General features: G+C 39.3%; 1 protein-coding gene and 1 long non-coding RNA gene across 2 annotated transcripts in view; one reads left to right on the top strand and one right to left on the bottom strand.

Annotated features, from left to right (window-relative positions):
- Nucleotides 1-446: 446 nt before the first annotated feature.
- Nucleotides 447-1,844, bottom strand: LOC128885643 (uncharacterized). Its single transcript, XR_008459633.1, has 2 exons — nt 1,719-1,844; nt 447-1,652 (listed from the first exon to the last, which is right to left on the bottom strand). It is a non-coding gene; the product is annotated as an uncharacterized LOC128885643 (long non-coding RNA).
- A 1,338-nt stretch (nt 1,845-3,182) lies between these two features.
- The window catches only part of LOC128885616 (protein suppressor 2 of zeste-like), a 20,701-nt gene continuing 14,760 nt past the window's right edge, over nt 3,183-9,123 (top strand). The window contains exon 1 of the mRNA XM_054139720.1: nt 3,183-3,317. The gene's annotated coding sequence lies outside the window, so the exon portion shown is untranslated. The remainder of the gene's footprint in view (nt 3,318-9,123) is intronic.

Raw genomic sequence — 9,123 nt, forward strand, 5'->3', positions numbered from 1 at the left:
TCATGTCTCATATTACTTATTCTTCATATATCGCTTTATACGAGTATTTTTACTCCAAAATGGAGAATGTGCTATGTTACTCCACAGGTTACTCCAGATTACCTAAAGATCAATCATCTATTTATAGATAATAGATCTGTCTGTATACAAAGTACCGTATTTTTACGGATTATAAGACGCACTTTTTTCTTCGAAAAATTGTCTCCAAAATGCATCTTATACTCGAAATTAATATAAAAATGTGTTTGATTTACAATTCCCGCCAGTCTTAAGAATCGCCATATAGAGGCAATCTAATAATAAAAATGTTATTTTTTTTTTAATTGCTTAAAAATTAAGGTATGTCTTATAATCCGTAAAATACGGTGTAGAATAACGTTTGTAGGTGATGTAATTACTATTGATTATTAAATACTGGAGCTACGATTGGAATAACTTACAATTATTGCTCATTTCTTGTATTTATTCATTTAACGTTTCCATTCGCCATACCAAACTGAAATATAATGAACTTGCAAAGAACGAGGTTCAGCGAATTGAACTGTTTTACAGCCTTCCCTATTTACAACCTTATGGCTTTGTCAATCATTCTAGAGTGTTTTATTATACAAACCACCCAGTCTTGGAATACCTGCAAGTTTCCACAGAAAGTCTCCTGGTGGTCTAGTTTTATTGTCGGCAGAATGCAGGTAGTAATGTTGAATAATTTGTACTCCTGCAAGAATTATACCTCAGATCCGTACTTTCCTATTTACATATCAGTAATATTTTTGATACTTTTAAACTTCCTAATTATTTATGATTCTCTACCACCCATACTTTGCGTTTTTTGTTTAACTTTGTAGCACTCCTGTAATCGTTCCTTAATGTTTTTAAGGGATGTTACAGCAAAGCACACGAAAAGTGATTATCTATGTATAAATTTCGCGATAAAACGTTTCCTATTAATAACGACAATAATAACAAATTAAATACACGTATTCACCTGTTCATTAAAAGTACGTTTCCATATTAAAATTCCAACCTGTCCAATCGAACTCACTCTTTCTATTCAATTATAAATTTCAACGAAAGCAGTAAATAAATTTTGAAAGATTTGCGCTTAATATTGAACGATTGAAGCATCCCGTGTGAGATCCCTTGTTATTTCCTTCATATTTCAGACTTTTGTTATAAGATTTTAATGAACCGTTTACGGACCTTCGTCCACGAAACAATTTTCCTCATTTCTGCTTATAAAACAGGTTGACTCGATTTGCCGGATAACCTGGGGGCACCCTGTACGTAGATAAAAAGTGTAGGGTTGTTCGTCGATGCATTCTGAACGCGACGAAGAAAGCCGTATGTAAGCGTTTACGATTCGACATAAACTTGTAAACCTATTCACCAAGAACTCATAAACGGAAAGCAGTGTTTGCTGGGATCGCGCAGCATCTCAACCGTACACATGGCGAGTACATTAAAGGGTCAGCAGAAAATTCAATAAAAAGTGGTCGCAACAGGCTAACGAGACCTCTGTCGCGCCGCAACGCTTGGCCCTTCATTTTCCTTTCGTTTGTTTTCCCATTAGCGGCGTGGCTAAGGAACCCGCTGGAAGGGAAGGTTCCCCGGTCGACTATAAAACACTCTCCACCGAATCGAAAACTGACGTCCTGCAATAAAATTCAATACAGGATCCAAACAGACAAGAAGGCTGGTAATGCATTTAAAAAACAAACCTCTACTTATACCAAGCCGTGCAGCACGCGAAATTACCATTCCGTAATAAAAGTCCGACGGTTTCCCCATAATCTAGCTGGTTTTATCCGCCGGTTGGACGTCCATTCGTACGTCCTGCAGCGGCAGGAGGACACCAACCGGCACAGGTTTTCCAAACGTAAACGGGTTTGTCGCGCGTTTATTCGTGCACACGCGGAAATCCATCTGACCGCGTTTCAGAGCGCCGATTTCCGTTTTCAATCTCGCTATATAATTCGAGGTTCCGTGCGAGGAGAAACCGATCGGAGAAAAATATCGAACCGAGGGCGAAGGAGGCGATGGATCGACCAGTTAGGGGGATTCGTTTCTGCGTCCGCGGAGACGAAAAGAGAGTCGGAGATGTACGGAAAGAGAGAGCGGCGGAACGATAAGAGGAGAGTGGGGTAGGTAACGAGAAGGGTTAGGTATCGGAGCATGGAATAGGGGGGAGCTCCTAACCCGGCCGGTAACGCCGGCGTTCGTCGTTTGGGGCGAAGGGGAAGAGCAGTCGGGTTCGTTGGTGAGCTCACGCTGGTGTATTTGCTATGTAGTGTCGGTACGTACCATTCGCGGCGGAGGGAGGAGGGTTATCTAGAAGCTAGGTTAGAGGAGTGGAGAGAAAAACGACTCGGCACAGGCAAGCAAGCAGCGCAGGCAAGTCGAGCGAGCCAGGTTGACAGGCTAGGCAGGCTAGGTAGGCGAACAGCCGGGCGCAGATACGAGCCTCGAAGGGGCAGGAGAGAGTATTACGGGCAAGGGAGAGAGAGAGAGAGAGAGAGAGCGAGAGAGGGAGGGGGAGAGAGAGACGGAGAGCGAGAGCGATCGAAAAGGGGAAAAGAGAGGAGCGAAACGAAACGGCAGGCGTAGCGAGGAGCGCGTAGAGCCTGGAGGACAGGAGAGAAAGAGACGATGGAGGGGGTGAACGTGGAGCGCAAAAGGGGCGCGCGGTAAAGGGACGTAGGGACGGGTGAAGGGTGGGGCGGGAGGGGAAAGGGCATATCCCACTCGGGGTTTCGGTTTAGTTTGGCGTGAGTCGCCGTTCTGGCCGGTGTTGTTGTCCGTGAATCGTTCGACGTACGATGTCGTTCATTTCCGCGGCATAGTTCCAGAAAACGCCGCGCCGTGTTCCGTGGCGCCTTCGTACGGTTCGTCGTATCGCACTCTTCCTCGTCGTGTCGGGTTCGTTTCTCTGTGTTTTCTTTTTTTATTTTCCCATCGCGAATCCCGTGCGGCCAGGCCCTGGCGTTCTTCCGGAGTCTGGCGAAAAGGTGAAAGTAAATCCCGCGTCGGTGGAGCCCCGTGCCCGAATGCCACGGAAACCGCTCGCGCCTCGCGAAATCGGCTGCACATCCAACACGCGACGTGGTAGTTGTTGCCTAGACACCCCGCACCTCGCGTTCACAACAGGGAACACGGAGCACCGAGTTTACGGTGCACGAACGCTCGCGATAGCTCGCGTCTCCTTCGCGGTATCGCTGGAGGACGAACGACACGGCATCTCTCAGTGCGCTTACGGGGACCAGCATGCTCCGCTACCATAGAGGATAGCGTTTGCCACTACGATCATCGCATGCTCGCACGTAAGTACACGCACGCACACCGCACCACCGCCCGATATAGCGCCTTTCGAGCGTGTACGCTTGTCTGCACATAGGCCTAACTCGCCGGTTGAATGCCGAGAAACGACAGAGAGAGAGATGGAGAGGGCGGTTTCCTCCATCTTTTTCCCCTCTCCTCTTTCTATCCTCTCGCGCGATCACCGTCTTTTTCTAACCTGTGCGCGACTCGCTCTCGCACGCGCGCTCGTATTATACAGGGTCGTCCAAAAGAAACCACCCGATCGCTCGTGATTCTTGAGCGAACGGAACGAAAAGTCGAACACAGTTTTAGCGCGAACCAACGTTGTTTCGGTAATTGATTTCAAAAACGGAAGTTCGATCAAGGAGTTCTGGCGAGTCTCGGCACGTGTATCTCGGTATCGGGCTCATGCTTGAAAAAAGTTATGATAGGATACTGCTGTTCGAAACTATTAGGTTCTCCCGAAAGTTTCTTTCGCGAGTTTCACTCAATTATTTTATGTGGTCGTGTTTATGTATACTGTATATGTATACTATGTATAGTATATATAGTATATATATATATGTATAGTATATGTATATTATGTATAGTATGTATAGTATATGTATAGTATGTATAGTATATTATGTATAGTATATGTATATTATGTATAGTATATATATAGTATATGTATATTATGTATAGTATATATATAGTATATGTATATTATGTATAGTATATATGTAGTATATGTATATTATGTATAGTATATATGTGGTATATGTATATTATGTATAGTATATATATAGTATATGTATATTATGTATACTACATAATAATCAACATTTCATGACTACTGAAGTTCGTATGGCTATAGTTTAATGGCCATCAGGTTGAGACTTAGGATATCGGTATTGTTTAGATACCACGTATTGGGTTGTCCGGCAAGTTCGTGCCGTTTTCGAAGGAAAATTGGAACGCAAAATATTTAAATTGTAGTACAAATTTATTAGGTTATATAGGTGCAATTTTGATCTACCACCTTTTTCCATCTTCCAGACAATTTGAATATTCTGTCCATTCTGATATATTCAGACCTGTTCTAACGTCACCTACCAAAAAACGGCACGAACTTTCCGGACAATCCAATATAAATAAACAATCTAATTTCCTAGATATTCATGTTGTAAGAGTAATGGAGCAACATGAATCGTGGACAATTCAGTAATGTAACATAAAACATAAAATATTGTGCATGTATTACTTGTTAATAAAGCGAAAGAAATATTTGGGACAACCTAAATATATAGCGCGATGGACAATCTGCTTTTTAGATTTGATCATTGGCAAGTGTGGGTTATGTAGGTTTTGATGATCGGTGCAAGTAGTGGGCGGCTCGTTTAACTTTACGAAGACCGACCGTTATGGAACTTTGATTGATCATTTTGGAGATAAAAATCTATTCAGCTAGTTTCCCTAAAGATTAGGTATAAATTTCTATCTTCGACGCTTAACACTTTACCGACCGGTAGCGTTTCGACATGTATGTACTTAAATTCAATAATGTTTATTTTCATAACTACTGTTACATTATATTTTATATATATATAAAATAAGTAAAAAAAAAGTATAAAAGTATTATTATAAGTATATAATACTTAATACTAATATTATTATAAGTATAAAAATAAGTAAAAAAGTATTATTTGCCATGGAAAAGAGACAATTAATAGGCTACCGGTCGGTAAAGTGTTAATACTTCTTAAGTAAATTTCTATCTTATAAATGATGAAATTAATCCTTCCTTTTTCTACATATGTTACTCTACACATTCAAAAAATAATAATTTAATCTACATTTTACATCGTGCAAACACAACTGATATTCAGAGTAAAATTCATCGAATCGGGTGTTTGGACAAATACTCGCATAACCCGTGTATTTTCAAAGTCGTTTTTTTTTAATGTAAACACTAGAATAAATAACATTCGTACATTCTTTGTAAACTGCTCCGAGTTATGTTGCTTCGAATCTAGAAATTCCAAATAAACCGGCTCAATAATTCTGCGTCCATAGTTTGCGTTTGAGAAAATTGTATTTCCCCGCCAGTTGGTCGAAAAAAGATAGACCATCTTCTTTCTTTCGTTCCACCTTCCGTCCTTGTTCGACCAACCGGGTGGTCTGCGTTAGATCTACCGATTTCCAACTCCAATTTAAGACTATATATTACAATAAATGACCATGTATTATAGGTCGATTAATTTGTCTAAACAAGTGCCATTATGTTATGGATAACAAAATATGAGGTTCTACTTAAAAACATTTATTTATTTTTCAAATCTCTCTATTTTATTCACAACGCAAGTATGTACACCGTATAATTAGTCCACTTGAACCAAATAACTTTTGTAGATACATTTTTTTGATAGCTTCATCCCTTCATGAGATATTTATCCGTTTCGATTTAAACGAAACACCCTGTATATAGGTACATAACCTAAGTCATAATTTAATGGCCATTAGCGTGTATCTATTTAGCCAAACAGTTTTCCTTATTGTTGTTCTTTTAACAACTACAAGTGTACTTGATAATTATAATTACTGTATATGTATACTGTGTATGTATATTATGTATAGTATATATATATAGTATATGTATTGTATGTACATTATGTATAGTATATATATGTATACTATGTATGTATATTATGTATAGTATATATATATATATATATATATATATATATATATATATATGCTTATATATACTATATATATAGTATATGTATTGTATGTACATTATGTATAGTATATGTATAGTATGTATATTATGTATACTATGTATACTACATAATAATAATCAACATTTCATGACTACTAAAGTTCGTATGGCTATAGTTTAATGGCCATCAGGTTGAGACTGAGGGTATCCGTATCCTTTAAATACCACGTATTGCAATCAGGTTTAGGACTTAATAGGTTGGTACTTTAACGTTTTAAAACGAGTAAGTATATCTGTTTAAACTAGAATAGTAAATGGCCCGCGAATGTTGCAGACAAAAAATTGAAACTCAAGATGCAAGTACGTTTTATCTTCGAAATTGTGTAACGTCTATATTATTGCTGATATTTTATATAATATCGCATTTGCGTACGTTCTCCGAGATTTCCTCATGTTTCCATTTCCCATAAATGCATAAACATCCGTAGTCTATAAACGATTAATCATAGAGGCACAGTATAATCTTCTACATATTATAGTTGACAAATTTCTAATTAGGAATTCGGAGTGTTAAAAGCGAGAGAATTTTTATTATCAGGAAATTGTAGAACGATGTTGCCATTCTTACGAGGAAAATGATTATCTCGTTATCGTACGGTGGCGCAGATTTTGGAGCAGCCTGTATCGCAGCGTTTTCTCATATTCGCGTTGCCTCGTCTTTCGTCCTCGACGAAATCGCTCGGTACGCGTTCGCGATACGCGCAACGATGGAATAAACATATCGTGCCCGATACCGAGATCGGTGGCCTTCTTACCGCGAACTTCCCTAGAACTGCGAGATCTAGCCATTGTACGAAATCGATGTAACGGTAGCGGACGGCATCGAAAGCTTTCCATTGAAAAACTCGTCGCACCGCTTTCGTCCCGGGGCGTTCGCGTTGCGATCTCGCAACGTCCGTTGGCTACGATACACGAGAAAACGTGTCTCTACTGATTAATCAGCTGGCTGCCTCGATAACCAGATCGCCGTGAAACGTTGAATACGAAAGCGACGAAACAATGGGCGGGAAATTCCTCGTAATGAATGAGATTAAGTTCGAAGACCTTTGCCGCGGCCTTTTTTTCGTCCACTAATTACTCGGATTGGCGCATTCGAAGTACCGTCTTTTTCGAACGCGTGAAACCACGTCAAGTAACATTAAGCTTCGGTTGCCTTGCAATTTTTACATCGCACATTTTTCTGTGATGAATAATGGAACAATTAAGGAGTTGTACGGTAAAATTTCGATAATTCGCCACGCCAAGCAAAAATACCTATGATCATGTTTTTTAAACTACGTTTGGCAATTATTGAGTATTACGTTCTTCTTTACGTGGAATTTTTGGGGCACAATTTAATTTAATTGACGATTAATCCTCAATTTTGTATTGGCAATTGAATTTAGTTTCTATTGAAAGTTGATTTTAAATGGAATTAAAGGTTGATATCAGTTGAAATTTGTCTTCAACGGGTATAATAAATATATAATATTTCATTTCTTGATTAGATGATTAAAAATATAATTGCTTGTTACCTAACATTGAAGTAGACGCAGAAAGATCATTTATAAATATATTATTTGCAATTTCTCTATTTTACATATTTTTGTTGAAGTTTGGGTTGCTTTATTAACTGTGATCGTTTTTTAAATTGCCATTTTGATTATGACTGCATTATATAAATATAGTCCAACGATTCCAGCATATCGAAGACGGCAGTTTCTCCAAACAAAACTTTTCATTTTCGACCAAAATATTTCGTCTTAGATCGTTTGTAAAACGAATAATATTGATTGGTCTGAGAAAACCTTCGACTAAAGACTAAAAAACAAAGTTTCGAAGCTTTCGTGAAAATTTGAACGCTATCGGTTCAGTCGTTCCCGCTATATTTTAAATAAATACAAACAGAAATTCTAGAGTGCTGTTATCTTTCGTAACGGTTAAAGTTGTTTTCCCATTCTTAAAAATTACCTACGAGTAAGCGTATCGTTTCATAATAAAAAAGAATGTTACTTGACGTTTTATACTAATTTAAAATTTGCATTCGGTGCAACTTGAGCTCATTTTTCTTCCGAATCGCGTGTATCATAGAATTAATTCACGTATAGACATAATTCCCGTTTCGAAGCAAGAAATAAATACGCATCAAACCAGTGTTAACATTCGCAAGATATTTCTCTCAAATCTTTTCGAATTTTATTATTTACCGATCCCATCGAACCTTTGCCTTGATTCGACGTACAGCGACCGAGTTATCGAATTTCTTCCTTCTTTAACATAATACGCTCCAATTGCAAAATTTCTTTTCCGTATAATACAAATACAGAAAGAAGAGCAATTCGGTTGACAAACTGCTTCCCGTTGAATACAATGCGTAACAAGTCGTCCTTAAATATCGTTCCAGTTACGTTCTCCCATCGAACATCGTAACTTTGAAAAAACTTGGAAGGAGTTTACCATCTTCCGATAGTTTGGACGAATCGCGCGCCAGCAGAAAAGCCTCAGTCGATCCGTGAAAAATTTGATTACTCGTTGTTATTCGATTTCGCCGCGGTAACGAATTATAAACGACACGACAATGTTCACGGGGACGGATAGAATATTTCACGGGGACGGATAGAATATTTCACGGCGACGGAATATATTTTTTCTCGTTCACGACAGTCCGTGAGACTGGATGGCCGATTGAATGCCTTTCTTTCGCGAACTCTCTACACGGTCGCTAAGGTTACTTCGAATCATGGTCTCTTCCGGCTAGTAGGGTCGTCGTCTCCCTACTCTCTTTTCTTGGGGTACGGAGCCGTATAGAAGCGACGGTAGAAGAGGGATCGGAGAGCAGCTGGGGGTCTAATCTGTAACTCACATAATGCGCGATAAGGTGGCTAAAGTTCCGCGAAAGAAAATGAGAGACCCGGAGCAGAAAACACTCTCGTGCGTGTTTCATTGAAGACCGACTGCTCCATTACTTTTGCCCCTTCTAACGTGTCTCGTCAACAAGCAACGCGTTTACTGTTACGCTGCAATGTGCGAATGAAGTTTCGATATTACAAAGCGGAAAGCAGAAAAAA

Source organism: Hylaeus anthracinus, unplaced genomic scaffold, assembly GCF_026225885.1.
Source record: "Hylaeus anthracinus isolate JK02 unplaced genomic scaffold, UHH_iyHylAnth1.0_haploid 11981, whole genome shotgun sequence".
Lineage (NCBI taxonomy): Eukaryota > Metazoa > Arthropoda > Insecta > Hymenoptera > Colletidae > Hylaeus > Hylaeus anthracinus.